Genomic DNA, 13,294 nt, shown 5'->3' on the forward strand with positions numbered 1-13,294 from the left:
CTAATTCATGCCATTTAATATCTATGAAACTTAAAAAAAATGTACTACATGCATACGTACAATGAAATCTGCGTGTAGCTCTTTAAACCAGTCATGAGGCAACATTAAAGTCTGAAAATGCTGTGATAATACTGAGAAAATGGATGATTCCAATAAAGGTAATGAATCTATGAAAGAATACCTGTTGATTTATGGAGATCTTTTAACTTACAGATTGGGGCTGATCAAAGTCTTGTTTCTTCCATGCAGATGGTGTTATTAAATAATGGATGACTATCCATAGTTTAGATCAGTCCAGTAAAGCCATGTAGGATGATCAAAAGGACAGGATCTTACTGATTTTTTTTCTTTTTGGTGAAGATTTTACATCACTCTTACCACCCCAATGAAACAACTGGAAGTAGTCTCCAAGGAAAATTCTGCCCTCAGTTACAGCAATTCTAAGGCAGAGTAACTGACTCCATCTGTGCTGGGTTTAGCACTTGGAGCAAGAGCTAAGTTCTGTCAGGAGTCATATCAATTCCATTCATTCCAAAGGGCTTATTTTGGATTTACTCTTTTGTTGGGCCGTTTGTTTTTTTATTGATGCTAATACAAGATGGCAATGAATGTGTGCTATTTTTGCATGTAATTCAGCTATATATTTTTCCTGTATGCATGTAATTCAGCTATTTACTTTTCCTGTATGCTGTTTTCACAACAATTTATGTCACTGTAGTTTTTTTAAAAACAGATCAGAAAAGTCACCTGTGTGCTCTGATGCCATGCCTTTTACAAGTGTGGTTGATGTGCAGTCTAAGGGGACTAGCTGAAATTCTTTGTGGAATCATTATACCTCCTGACCTTCCAAGCTCTTCATCATTTACTGTGCTGTTTTTTGTTTGTTTGTTTGTTTGTTTGTTTTTTCTGGAAGACTTTACTTTCCCTGAAATTTGTGCACTCTAGCAGCAGCCATCAAAACTGCAGGTCTTAAGGCATAGGGTACAGAATCACAGGAATCCAATAATCTCCTGACTGTGATAGATTGTAGCTCATGAGAATTAGTCTTGAGCATTGTTTGATAGTTACAGTTTTGCACACAGGAGCTCTAAAAAATGCTCATTGCTGAGGAACTTACACCCACCCCTGCAAGCAACAAGAATTCAAATGAATGGTAATGAGAATTGTTCATGCATCAGAAGGGGAAAAGAATGCAAGAAAAGTCATTTCTCTCCTAAAGCAGCCTGTCTCCTTGACTGTCAGGAGAAGGAATGCATACCTTAGGAAATCAGTCTTCTCTTGTTAATTCCAGCTGAAATGGCTCAAAAAGGTTTCTTCCAAGTGTTTTGACAGAAAGTACAGAGAGGGATAAGAGATCTATTCCTCTGATACTTCAGCTGGAACTAACACAGGAAGGCTTTTAAAAAAGAATATAGTGAGGGGGCTCCATAGTCAAAATGGGAGCTTATGCATTATTATCCAAGTTAAAATAAAACTTCTACATCTGAAAAATTCAAAACAAAATAAAAAGAAGGAAAACCTTGCTGAAAAACAGAAGCCTCTTAACAAGTGGAAGTAAGGACTTCGTCCTCTTGTCCAGTGCTTAGAAAAACCAGGGCTCACAAAGCTTGGTGCTGACAGCGTGTCTTACGAGAGGAAGTCAGGAAGATCCTCATGCACCAAATGCAAAGCAAATAAGCATTTTAATTCAATCTGTCAAAATTAATTAGAAACAAGATTAAAAAAGCTCCTTACAATCAGATGAAGCATTAGCTTGTTAACATTAATTCCCATTCTGTTGTTGTGATAAACTGAGTCATAGCTATTTGCTTTGCAGTTGATCAACTGCTCTGCAGAAATTTTGAGTAGAAAATATCTATCTGTTGTGACAAGCCATGGAGAGGGAGGCAAGATCTGGCTGAAGCTTCTGCTGCAGGAACTCCCTCCTCACCCCAGAGAGCAGCACACCTTTCAAGGAAGGAGGATGGGAGAGGGTCCCCAGTGTATCTTCTGAGGGACTCCTGAGAGAGCCCTTGTGATGCAATTGCCTTGAGCTTCCAGGCTGATCAGATCCACAGCTTTTTGCTTCCAGCTGCGTTTGACAGCTGAACTCCCTGACCTGTTCCTGAACGTGCATGCAGGCGGCAGCAGCTCCAGCCTTGCCCAGCTCTCAGTGCAGTTCAGGTGCCAATTCCCTGGCACAGGGAGGCTCAGGAGCACTCGGGCTCATTGTGTGGAGCGGGCCTGCCCCTGTGTGCATGGAATCATACCCCAAACTAACTTCATGCCAAGTGTCAGGTTTATCTGAGCAGCTCTGGAGGGATGTCCCTGGACACCCACTGTGTGCACTCTCAGAACTGCCGCGTGCCCAGGCTCAGTGTGGTGAGGTTTGGTCTAGGAGGTGTCTATTGTCACCAGACCTGTCTAATATTAGGAAAATATTTTAAGTGTGTCATCACTGAAATAGGTAGCAGATTATGATTTTGTGCTGTACAGGTGATAGATATGTTAATAGAGGAGGACAGAGAAAAAGCAATCCAAGGCATAATGTTCATTTTGCAGTTGTACCATAATGGAAGCATCCATGTACTTATGCTTAAAAATAGATCTAGCTTTTCTATGTGCAAAAGTAAAACTATCAGCATAAATACATGGCTGTTTTGTTAAAACTGTAGCAACAGAGCCTAAAGCCAAAACATAGAGAAGTAGGTGTATTTATTGCTACGTAAGAAGTGAAAGTAAAAATGTAATTTTCAGCTGTACTTTGTGTGCTTGGAAAAATTGGTGAACGTGTGTAAAAGGAGCACAGTTGGCATTTTACCCTGTTAAGAATAAACCACAAGTCACCTGCATTATTAGCCACTAATCTCCTTAGGTTCCTAATCATCACTCTGGGCTGGGAAGAGATGTATCAAAGTGGTGGATGCCTTAGTGTTCCTGTAATTTGGAAAGGGTTCTGAAGATATTTCATTTCTGCCTTATTTCCTAAAGTGACATGCTAAGTTAGTTGTCCTTGTACCATCCCTAACTCATTGAGACAGCAGTGAATTCACCCAAAAAACCCCTCATGCTGCCAGGTGAATTACTGGCCATTTTTTACATAATGGCCTAGGTGTTAAAGCACTGATCTGTGAAGTGAAAGATCAGGATTTTTGCTTCCTCTTAGCCCAAGAGGGTTTGAAACCACTGTTTCTGTTTCCTAAAAATACCCTAGCAGGCATGATAGAGATTAGCCAGTGTGGAGGCTATGCTTTCTCTTTTCAATCCTGCTGTTGAGGTTGTACTGTTGTGTGAGTGAGAATGAAAGTTGGGGAAATGACAGCAGAAAAATATTATATTTGATGTGGACTGCATATGGATGTAAATGTGTTATATTTTAATACTATTCTTTCCTTGTATTTTAAAATCTAAGATATTATTGAATTGACAATCAAAGATAACTGAACATAATACTGTTTTTATATTGCCTTTTTAAATTTGTGTGGCAACTTATGGAACAATCTGGTCCAGAGTGGTTTTATCTGCATTTTCATGGATCATTAACAAACAGCATTTTCTGCACCACACAAATTGTTAAGGCTCCAGTTGAGCTGGAGGACCAAGCCCTAGTGACCAATCACAATCTCAATTAAATCCTGCTCCAGCTGATTCTTGCCATGATACAAAATATCAATAGCAATTGAACTGTGTCATAGCAGCCTGTATGTATGTATTTTTTACTACTGAGTTTTAACTATGTGTGAATGAACCTCGTGTGCAGTCATTTGTGCAGCAAGTGTAACCATCTTTTATGCATTTGAAACTTTTGGATGCCTGCAGTACATGAGAAGCACTCTATGGGTACTTGCATTATTGCATATTTCATTATGATGTAACTCTGTATTAGATATTCTGTTTATGCAGAATCCAAAAATAGTTCATGCTGTGTAGCAATGCAAATTTCGGTGAATAATCCACAAAGAATTTCAAAGCCTTAACCATTTGTGACATGCACTATTCTGTATCTTTAATGAGGACTCAACCTTTGAACAAATTATACTGGTCTTTTTATGAGTAAAAACCATTTCTGTGCTTCCCCATTAAAGAACAGTCTATCACTTCTTATTTTAATGATATCAGAAATATTAGGGGTTATTGTTACTGCTCAGAATTCCTCAAACTGCTTTTAGATGCTCTAGCAACAGTAGAAATGTAAATCAGGTTTCTGCACTTGAGGGCTGTGCTCCCCTTCCCACCTGATGACAGCTGATCACCAGAGAAGGGGACAGCACCAGCATGGCCAGGGCTGTGCAGGATAGAGCAATAGCTGAGGAAAAACCCATTTTCCTCACACTTCACCTCAAGGAACCCAACTTAAACCAAGGCAGAATGAAGAGAATTTCCCACAGGGTGAGGAAACAGTGGATGTGAGCAGGGATGTTTTTTTCACCTGGAGTATCTAAGAGTGAGGACACTGGAGCCAGAGATGTGCAGTGACAGGCCTGCAGTGGGCACTGCCAGCTCTCCTGCCCTGCGTAAGCCCAGGCTGCAGGGCTGTGCCACTCATGCTCTGGTGGTGGGACAGCAGCTGACTTGAGACCACAGGCCCTCAGTGGAACAAGCAGCAAAATGAAACAAGGGGGGAACTTCCTCTTGAACTGTTTAAGAGATGTTGCAAAGCTGGGGCTTTCTACTGTTTAAAATAGATAGCACTGGGTAGAAATTTGCCTACTAAGGATATAATAAATAACAATGTACAGAATCAGTTCAGAAAAGCACTGGCTTGCTTTTAGCAAATTGAATAAAACATTGCTTATAAGCTCCTAATGAACAAATAGCAAAGCACTCCAAGTCCATCAGCACTAGGAATTTTTTAAAATTTGGATGAGGTTTTACTATTCGCAGCACAACTCTGTTCAGTACATCATTACATGGAAGAACAAAATAAAAAAATCTTTAGAACTGCCTGCCTAAATAAGTCATCCTTTGCAATACTTTAACATAAATATTTAAGAGATTAAAACTTTTTTCCTTTGGGAATATTAGCACAAGTTTAAAAATTTGAAGAAAATAATCAGATCAAAATACTTATTCCATTCCTTCATGCATTTAAGCATGCGTTTCAAGAAGCTAGGATTATAGTGTAAGATGTAAGACAGCCTTTGTTTTGGGACTTTTACATCCTCTGACAAAAGTTAAAGTGAGCCAGTCAGATGTGAAGATCTGCTGCAATGCCTCATGCAAACTTGTAGTCAGCCCTGTAACAGTGTGTTCATTCCTCTGATCTGTCCTTTCCACCTTTCCTTGGCATCCCCTTGAGAAGAGCTGAATTAAGAACTGGTACTAAAATTGGTTGATTCACAGTCTGTCTGAATGCAGGATGATGTTCATGTTCCAGTGAATCATGTGCCTATTTCAATATCAGAAATAGAAAATGGCTCTTGAGTTTCTCTGCTGCCAGAAATTGCTTCATTTTGAATTGCTGATTGCCAGAGTGTTCTTAAAATTAGAGGCAAAATTTTTTTTTTCCTCTCACATTTGCACATTTGCCTCAGCCTTATTGGTGCTGCTGCGTTAGGGTGCTAAAATAATTTAACTGAACTTGAAACGATCATAGCCAACACAAACTAAGGGGACCAATGGTGCTTTTTCTAGAGCAACCACCTAAAATGGGGAGGATGCCAATAATACAGACTAATCTTCCAAATAAGAATTGTATGGAGGGTCTTGTTCACACCTACTCGAAGGAACTGGAACATATCATTGACTTCATAAGGAGTTTGCATCCAGATATTAACTTTCTTTAAAAGAGTTTAATTCAACACTATCTTCTGATAGAAGATTATTAATGTGCTCTTTGCCATTCCTGCTTGATAAAATTAATCATCCTGATCCCTTTAGTCTCCCAGCTTTTACCGGAATACCACTGTAATTTAACATTAATAACAGCCCCTTACTAGGAAGTATTACCAATTTCTTGCCTAGGTGATGTTATAATTAGCAGTATCTTGCTGTGACAATTGCTGCTGTGCAAGAAGTGCCATTTATAGATGGTATTACAGATGCAGCATGTGCTGTGTGCACATCCAGGCATTGCAATATGCATTAAATGTCTGGAAGCACAACAGTGGAAGAACACTTTAAAACAATTTAGATGTACTGCAAAGTAACTTTTTGCATATACAGAGGTGTAAATAAAATAATAAGAGACTTGAAAGAGAATTTTAAGTTATGCTTGATTAAATCTGTGCTATAAGCTTCTGGTACTCTGATATCATACTTGGGTCTCTTGGGTGCTATTAAGTATTGTCAGTCAACAAACTATAATTTCATGCTTGAGTGAACTAATACAAGCCTGGGCTTCTGCTTCTTTGTACAGTCAGACTTCAGTTTGCTGTAATAATAAAGTGAGAAGGGGAGGGAAATCAAGAATTGTCACACAGAATGATAATACTTATCAGTAAAATCAGATACTAGGATGGTTTAAACTATAATTTGTTCAGGTCAATAAGCTGTGAGTCCATTTACTTCACAAAGCTTTAGATCAACTCCTTCAAGTTTTGTATTTTCATTTGACAGGTACTGTAACAGGCAGCTATGCAGGTAGAAGTAAGTTGCAGAACTGGAAGGTGGGTTTTGTTTGGTTTGGGGTTTTTTGTTTTTGTTTTTTTTTTGCTTGGTTTTTTTGGAGTGGTTTTGTACTGGAAAGACTAAAGTGTATTTCCTCTATGAACAATTTTATTTTTAAATTGTAAAACTCCATATGGGGTTGATGTTTGTGATTTCTATCTATTGCAGGTTCTAATTATTTTAATATATTACATGAAAGAAAGTTATATAGTTGCATAAAGAGCCAAGTACTTATATTGGGTCGCCTAGAATCTGTGAGAAGTCTCTGTATTCAGCTGAGGTCCTTGTTATCAGAAATTCAGAGAGCAGCACACACAAATGGTGTAATAAGTCATGTGAGCCAGGATGTTAAATAGAAAAGCTGGTAATTCTAAGCAACTGCCCACAGTAAGCTCTAGGTCAGGTTCTGCCTTTGATGCTGTGCAAGACTTTTATGAAAATCAATGAGCATTTGATGCAAAGAACAGAAAACCTGGTCCAGCATCTCTTATAGATGACAACAAGGGTTTGGTAACAGTCCCAGGAAAGCATTCCCTGCTCCTCAGACTGCAACAATAATGACTTGTTCTCCTGCACTTGTCTCATCCCCCCATTGCTTAACCATTATTTTGAACATTGATTTTTTTTTTTAAAATCCCATAAAGTTTCTCCCATGTGACTATTTCTTCCTTTAAAGGGAAAAGCAATGCATAGTACTTTGAAGGCTTTAAAGAAATCAAGAAGTTTGATATAATGGCTTTGTTACCAGTGAAATAACACCTTTGGCAAGAAAAAGTCCTATTCCAGAAGGACTTAGTGCTTGTATTATTTCATGTAACTTTAGGAGTTAAGATTACACTGTGAAAAAGGATCTTATTTTTCTATAGTTTCCCCTGGTCTGTTCCTTTTCTTCCTAATTTAATTTTGTGTTTGTTTTTGTTTTAAAGATGTAAACAGGCCTTTCTGCAATATACTGAATCTTAGTGTCAGGATGAAAGATCTAAATAGTAAAAATTCAAGCTTTATTTCCTTTTGATTATATTTTATGGAAACAAAATACCCGAAGCTTCCTTATTCCAGGATTGTGGTGAGGAAAGGGTGGGCTTAAAGATTTGCATTTTTTGATAAAAATATCAAGAAATGATCGTGAATAATCTTTGTATGACTCCATGCATTATAACTGTGAAAAGGATCATATGTCAAATATTTTAAGAAAACCAAAGTTTTTTCATTTAATACTTTGTATTTAATTTTGCATTAATACTTGTTATTTAAGTCATGCTTAGTAATTTTTAATTGTAAAAGAAATACCGGACATGAATGAGACTTTCAAAGAATTGACATGAGTGAAACTTTACAAATGAAAATGATTTTACTTGCTTATTCAGTGTGGAATTCTTTCAGAATTATTTATCTAGGTTTCTTTCTGTGAATGGAGGACAAACTGAGGTCACTTATTATTCTGGTTAATAATTAGCCATGTTTATTTATTAGGTTAATTTGTGGAGTTTCAACAATCCTGTGCCCTTGAAAGGGTCAGGAAATGGCTACAAATCAGCTATACTGTTTATCTGTGCTGCAGAAAGAACAATGAGCTTTTCTAGATCATATTCTTAAAAATGTATTTTGGGAATGAGCTTTGAACCAAGTCCAGACAATTGTTTCTAATGATAAAATCCCTTCTGGAGACCCTCCCAGTGCTGTTTAAGTTTGCACTCTTTGAGGAAGCCTTATGATAGAGTCAGCTGCTTTTGTCATGCTCATGTTATGAGATCCACTCTAACTCATTTACTGTGGTTTGTGCTTTCCTCTCAGATTTTTATGATCTGCTTTTAATAGCTTCAAAGCTGATTCTTGGGCTCTCTTGGCATTTCTGTGCTATGCTGGCTACCTTTCCTGCCAGCCCATTCTGCAGCAGTGCTTCTGTGGTACCTGGCTTGGCTTGAGCTGTGTTATCTAGTGCTGCTTTGCTTCATGATTGGACTGAATTGTCTCTCAGATAAGATTCTTTTCTGTTTGAAAACTGTGTAGCAAAATGAGATTCTGGGCCAAAACTCGGGCCCTATGTGCAATTTTGCTGTTTTCACTGAAGCGCTAAAGGAAGAATAAATGAGAATATTGGTAATTAGGAAACTTTTAGTTCTCCAGTAGGTAAAAGAAAACAGCATGCACGTGCATGCTTTCAGGCTCTTCCTTGCTTTTTCCTTCCAAAGATGTCTGTCTCTGGTACGAGAGTGACAAACCAGCCCAGAAGGAAAATTCAGCTGAAAAGACCACAAAATGCTGAGTTTCTCTTTGATTGTCAGTTCACCCCAGAATGCACTTTTGCTTTTAGTAGGTTTTCCATTTTCTCCCAGGCACAGAATAGTACTTATCTTGCTCAATAGTCAGCCATTACATCTTTTTTATCCACGTACAAAGCACAGGAGAAATAAAATGATAGGTGCCCTGATAGGGAGGATAAACTTTTGAAGTCTACAAATAATGCAATTCCTTTTGGCTGATGGATTTCAGGCAAGTGCAAAGGACATAACCAACTTTTTTTTTTTTTTTAACAAAACTGAAAGGCATGAATTTCAATGATGGACAACTGCAGTTTAAGCAGAAACACTTAAAGGAGTTACTTTATGGAGAATTGTCTCACTCTGTCCCAGACACCTGCTTCTATTCAGTGTAACAGTGTTAGTTCCTCAGATTGAAAATCAATCTCTATACAAGCAGAAAGCTCTCCTCCTCTGCTTTCCAGGTATATCAGTGTGTGTGAACCCCTCAAAAAGCAGAGTTTTGTGTAAAGTTAGACAGCTGCATTGTTCTTTGGTAGCTTGGAGCAGTAGCAGGGGTGCAGTAGGCCTGTCATTGCAATGCTCCTGGAAGCCACCCCAGCCAGCTGACAGCAACCACAGTCCCCGTCCTGCCTCCCTCTGGCCCCTCACCTATGCCAAGGACAGGCAGCCTTGGTGCTCTGCTCCTGTTAGTCTCGCAAGGTCACACCATGTGCAGTGCCATCCTCATCCCTTTGCCACAAGAACAGGATTACACTTTGCTGCCAGGGGGACCAAGACCTGTTTTGCAATTTAACACAAAGTATTTAAAGAAACTTACTGTGCATTTGATGTCTTTGTTGCTCTCCCTTCCCTTCTTGCTCTCTTCTATTTAATCTTGCATAAGTTTTCCTGTTAGTAACTATTTTGTTCTCAATGCAAGTTTCAGTGTATACTATCAAAGTTCCACACAAGACAATGTGGGCTCCTTCTTGTGAAGACAGTGAACATTTCTATCCAGAAATATCTTAGTGCATGCATTACACTCTCTTTTTCTCATCTTCAATTTCCATTATTTTTGCATTATTTTTGTGTTTTTGTGTAGCAATCCCAAGTGCTTCCTTCTCTTCTCTCTACAGAGCATGAGAAGTTGGGTGAAAACTGTAGTTATCTTCCTGATGGATGCCAGCAAGAGCAAGAATGCCCACACACAAGGAAGCAAGAATTACATGGATTCTGGGAGAGAATGAGTCCTTAGTGGATGAAGAGCCTTGTATAAAATTATATGAAGCCAGAAATGAGTGCAGAGTTTCGTCTAGAGCAGCTGGAAAACCAGGTGAAGGTTGCTTGCAAGATGCTTTTAATACACTAATTTCCCTTCAGTTTTAGAATTGTACCTGGAATTCCAGGCCTATGTAGAGCAGGAATTCCAGCTCTAGTCAGGTACACCATGTCTTAGGACTTTGCAGGCAAAAGGAGGATATTTGCCTAGAGTAAGCAAGCAGAGAGGCTGGGACTGAGCAGAGTTCAAAGCAAATTGCTCTTAGCTGGGAGTAAAGTTAGAACTTTTTTTGGGGATGCTGTGGAATGGGAAAAATTTGCTCACAGTTTGCCTGAGCTCTGCCCATATACACACATACTCTTGCCCTTGCAGGATGAAATTCCCACCTACTCATCCATTTGTTGGCAGAACTTGCCTACATCTGTTATGAAAAACCACAATATTTTAAAGATGTATGTATAATGCTGAATTGTAAATCTGTGGTGTCTCTTTCTCCTGATAAATTCTTGAAACCTTTGTTTATTCCCTTCCTTTCTCATTAGCCTTCAGTAGGATATTAAGGCTTCAAATGGTGTAATGCACTGTAGGCTGTGAAAACAAAACTTGACTCACTGGAAGTTGACCCCTCTCAGATGCAACTATTTTATTTTGCAATTTTCTTGCTTAAATTATTGAGATTGAAATCCAAGAGGATAACTCTACCTACTAAAATGATCTGTTCTTCATTGTTATATTTCAATATTAACATTTCTTAGCCTAGATTTTAGAGAACAATATATTTTTCCTAGATGTCAACAGCTGATTCACAGAAACTTTTGCTGAAACAATACAATCCTCATTGAACCCGTTTGGCTCTGGATCAGGCTCCTGATGTTTCTTTCAGAATAAAAATAAAATGTGATTCTCAAACAGAATTGCAGGGATTTTTTGCATAGTTCTACCCCAGCATGGCGTGTTGCCATTGCCTAAGATCACTGAACTAATTGGAGATCATTCATAACGACAGCAAAGAACAGCACAACTTTTGGATTTCCTTAGTGATATTTCCTCCCTCTTGCTTTCCTCCTGTGAAATAAATATAGGCATAAGAGATGCCATTGCCAGAAGAGCGGGAACATTTGTGTTAATGCCTAAGAGCAAAATGTCAAACTATAGAAATGTCACAGTCTTGTATGTTTTTTAAGTGTATGAACAGATATGTAGGCGCACAGTTTGTGGTGATTGGGATGGGGCTGAGCCTGGGCAGAGCTGTGAGAAGCAGGTGAGCAGCACTGACAGCAATGAGCCATGGAGTGCCCAGGGGCACTGACCAACCAGAGGGCACACAGGTGCAATGCATCAACATGAGGGGATAAAAGGCTGGGCTGAAGAACAATAAGGGCAGATGCTTGCAGCCTGCTGAAGTGATCTGATGTTGCTCTGTATGGGCAGACACCTGAAGCCTTCTGATGAGGTATGGTCTTACTGTGTGTGGGAGAATGCTTAAAACCTTCTGAAATTGTATGATAATACTCTGTGGCTGTCATAGCTAGGTTATTAGTTTGCTGTATCTTTTCTTTGAAAACTTTATCATAATCCTCTCTGCAATCTTGTACTGGGGACAAGTACTGTGCTACATGGCAATTTCTTCTAAATCTAGCAACATGGCTTTATAATATTAGGCAGGGAAAGGCAAAAGAAAGTTTGGGTGGATAATTTTTCTTTCCTTGAAAAGAATGTCTTTCAGAAATATTCTTACTAAAGAAAAGCTTAGAGCTGTGAGTCACAGCATTAGTGGGTTGAACAATCATTCCATGCAGGAATAAGGGCACACACTTTCAGGATTAGTGAAATGTATATGTACTATTTGTAATAAATATATATTTTAGGGTAACAGCACAGCTATAACCTCTGAACATCTGAATTCTAAAGAAAGATGGCTTGACTGGTAGTGAGACTGACATGAATAATTGTGTTCTTAAAAAATTCTATTTTTTAAAATCACTCAAAATATTTTCTTGAAATGCAAAGGACATAGAAACCAGGATTTCTAGAACAAAGCATCAGGCACCCATATTCAAAATCTCTACCATATGGATCATCTCTGAGTAGGAGTGCTCCTGGTGCCTTCTACAGACTTTTCATTTTGCATGTACCGCTGTCTGACTTTTTCACATTGATTTCTCTTTCCCTCTTCTGCCTCTGTCCCTTGTTTTCTATCTCTGCCCTTGTTCTCTTTCATGTCTTTAATTCATGCTTCTGTCCTGCTCCTGCCTTCCACATTTTTTCTTACTCTTTTTTATTTTTTTGATCTTCAGAGGAAAAATTCCCCCTTCCCCTCACCCTGTTCATCTGTTCCTTCTGACTTATAGTTTCTAGGATATACCACCACCACAGGCTATTTCTTCTGAAAAAGGGGTGGTTAAAGCCAGTCATGCTGGTATTCAACATTAACATTTAAACATATTTTCTCACTTCATATAACATTTACCTACTATTTCTATGTATTCTTGAAGAATTATCCAAGGGAAAAAATGTAATGCTAAGTTCTTTTTGGCCTTTAAAAGTGCTGTAGTAGATGAATTAAGTAGATGTAGATGAATTAAGTAAAAACCATTCATTTCTATCCAAAAAGATGTTTTTCCATCAAAAATCTCTTTGAAGGATAACTTCAGTTGAACTCTCCAAGGAAGCTGTATTCCCAAAGAATTACATTTTATCAGCTGAAATATTTCATTCTAGTTTGCTGCAGCTGGTATCAGGAAAAACACATATGCAGCCTGAACATTAAGTTCTGCTCAGTGGTGCAGGGTGACTGACCAAAGATGTGCAGCTGGATAACGGAGACAGTATTGGCAGGGCTTTGCCTGCTCAGCTCCTGAGCCAGGATGCACAGAAATCAGCAGGTGGGCTGCTCTTATATTCACTGTGTGTCTGCTAGAGGCTTAGGGGGGGATTGTTCCTGTGGGATCTCACTGGCAGCTGTGCAAAGCCTGTGCAGAGTCAGTTGAAAATGACAATAAATCAGAATGGTAGCGTGTACAGTTTTTGCACAGGTATTAGTGTCAGACTGTATGTTCTGCCTTGGCTCAGGGAGAATGTTCTTTTCTCGCTTAAAATATTTTCTCAAAATGCAAAAGACATGGAAACCAGACTTCCTGGAATAAAGCATCAGACACCCATATTCAAGGTCTGTACTACACAT

The 13,294-nt window shown here is 38.8% G+C and overlaps 1 protein-coding gene across 7 annotated transcripts in view; it reads right to left on the reverse strand.

Annotated features, from left to right (window-relative positions):
• SLC9A9 (solute carrier family 9 member A9) overlaps nt 1-13,294 on the reverse strand; it is a 193,497-nt gene that overhangs the window by 34,842 nt on the left and 145,361 nt on the right. The gene's annotated exons all lie outside the window — the stretch shown is intronic.

Source organism: Motacilla alba, chromosome 9 (assembly GCF_015832195.1).
Source record: "Motacilla alba alba isolate MOTALB_02 chromosome 9, Motacilla_alba_V1.0_pri, whole genome shotgun sequence".
Classification (NCBI taxonomy): domain Eukaryota; kingdom Metazoa; phylum Chordata; class Aves; order Passeriformes; family Motacillidae; genus Motacilla; species Motacilla alba.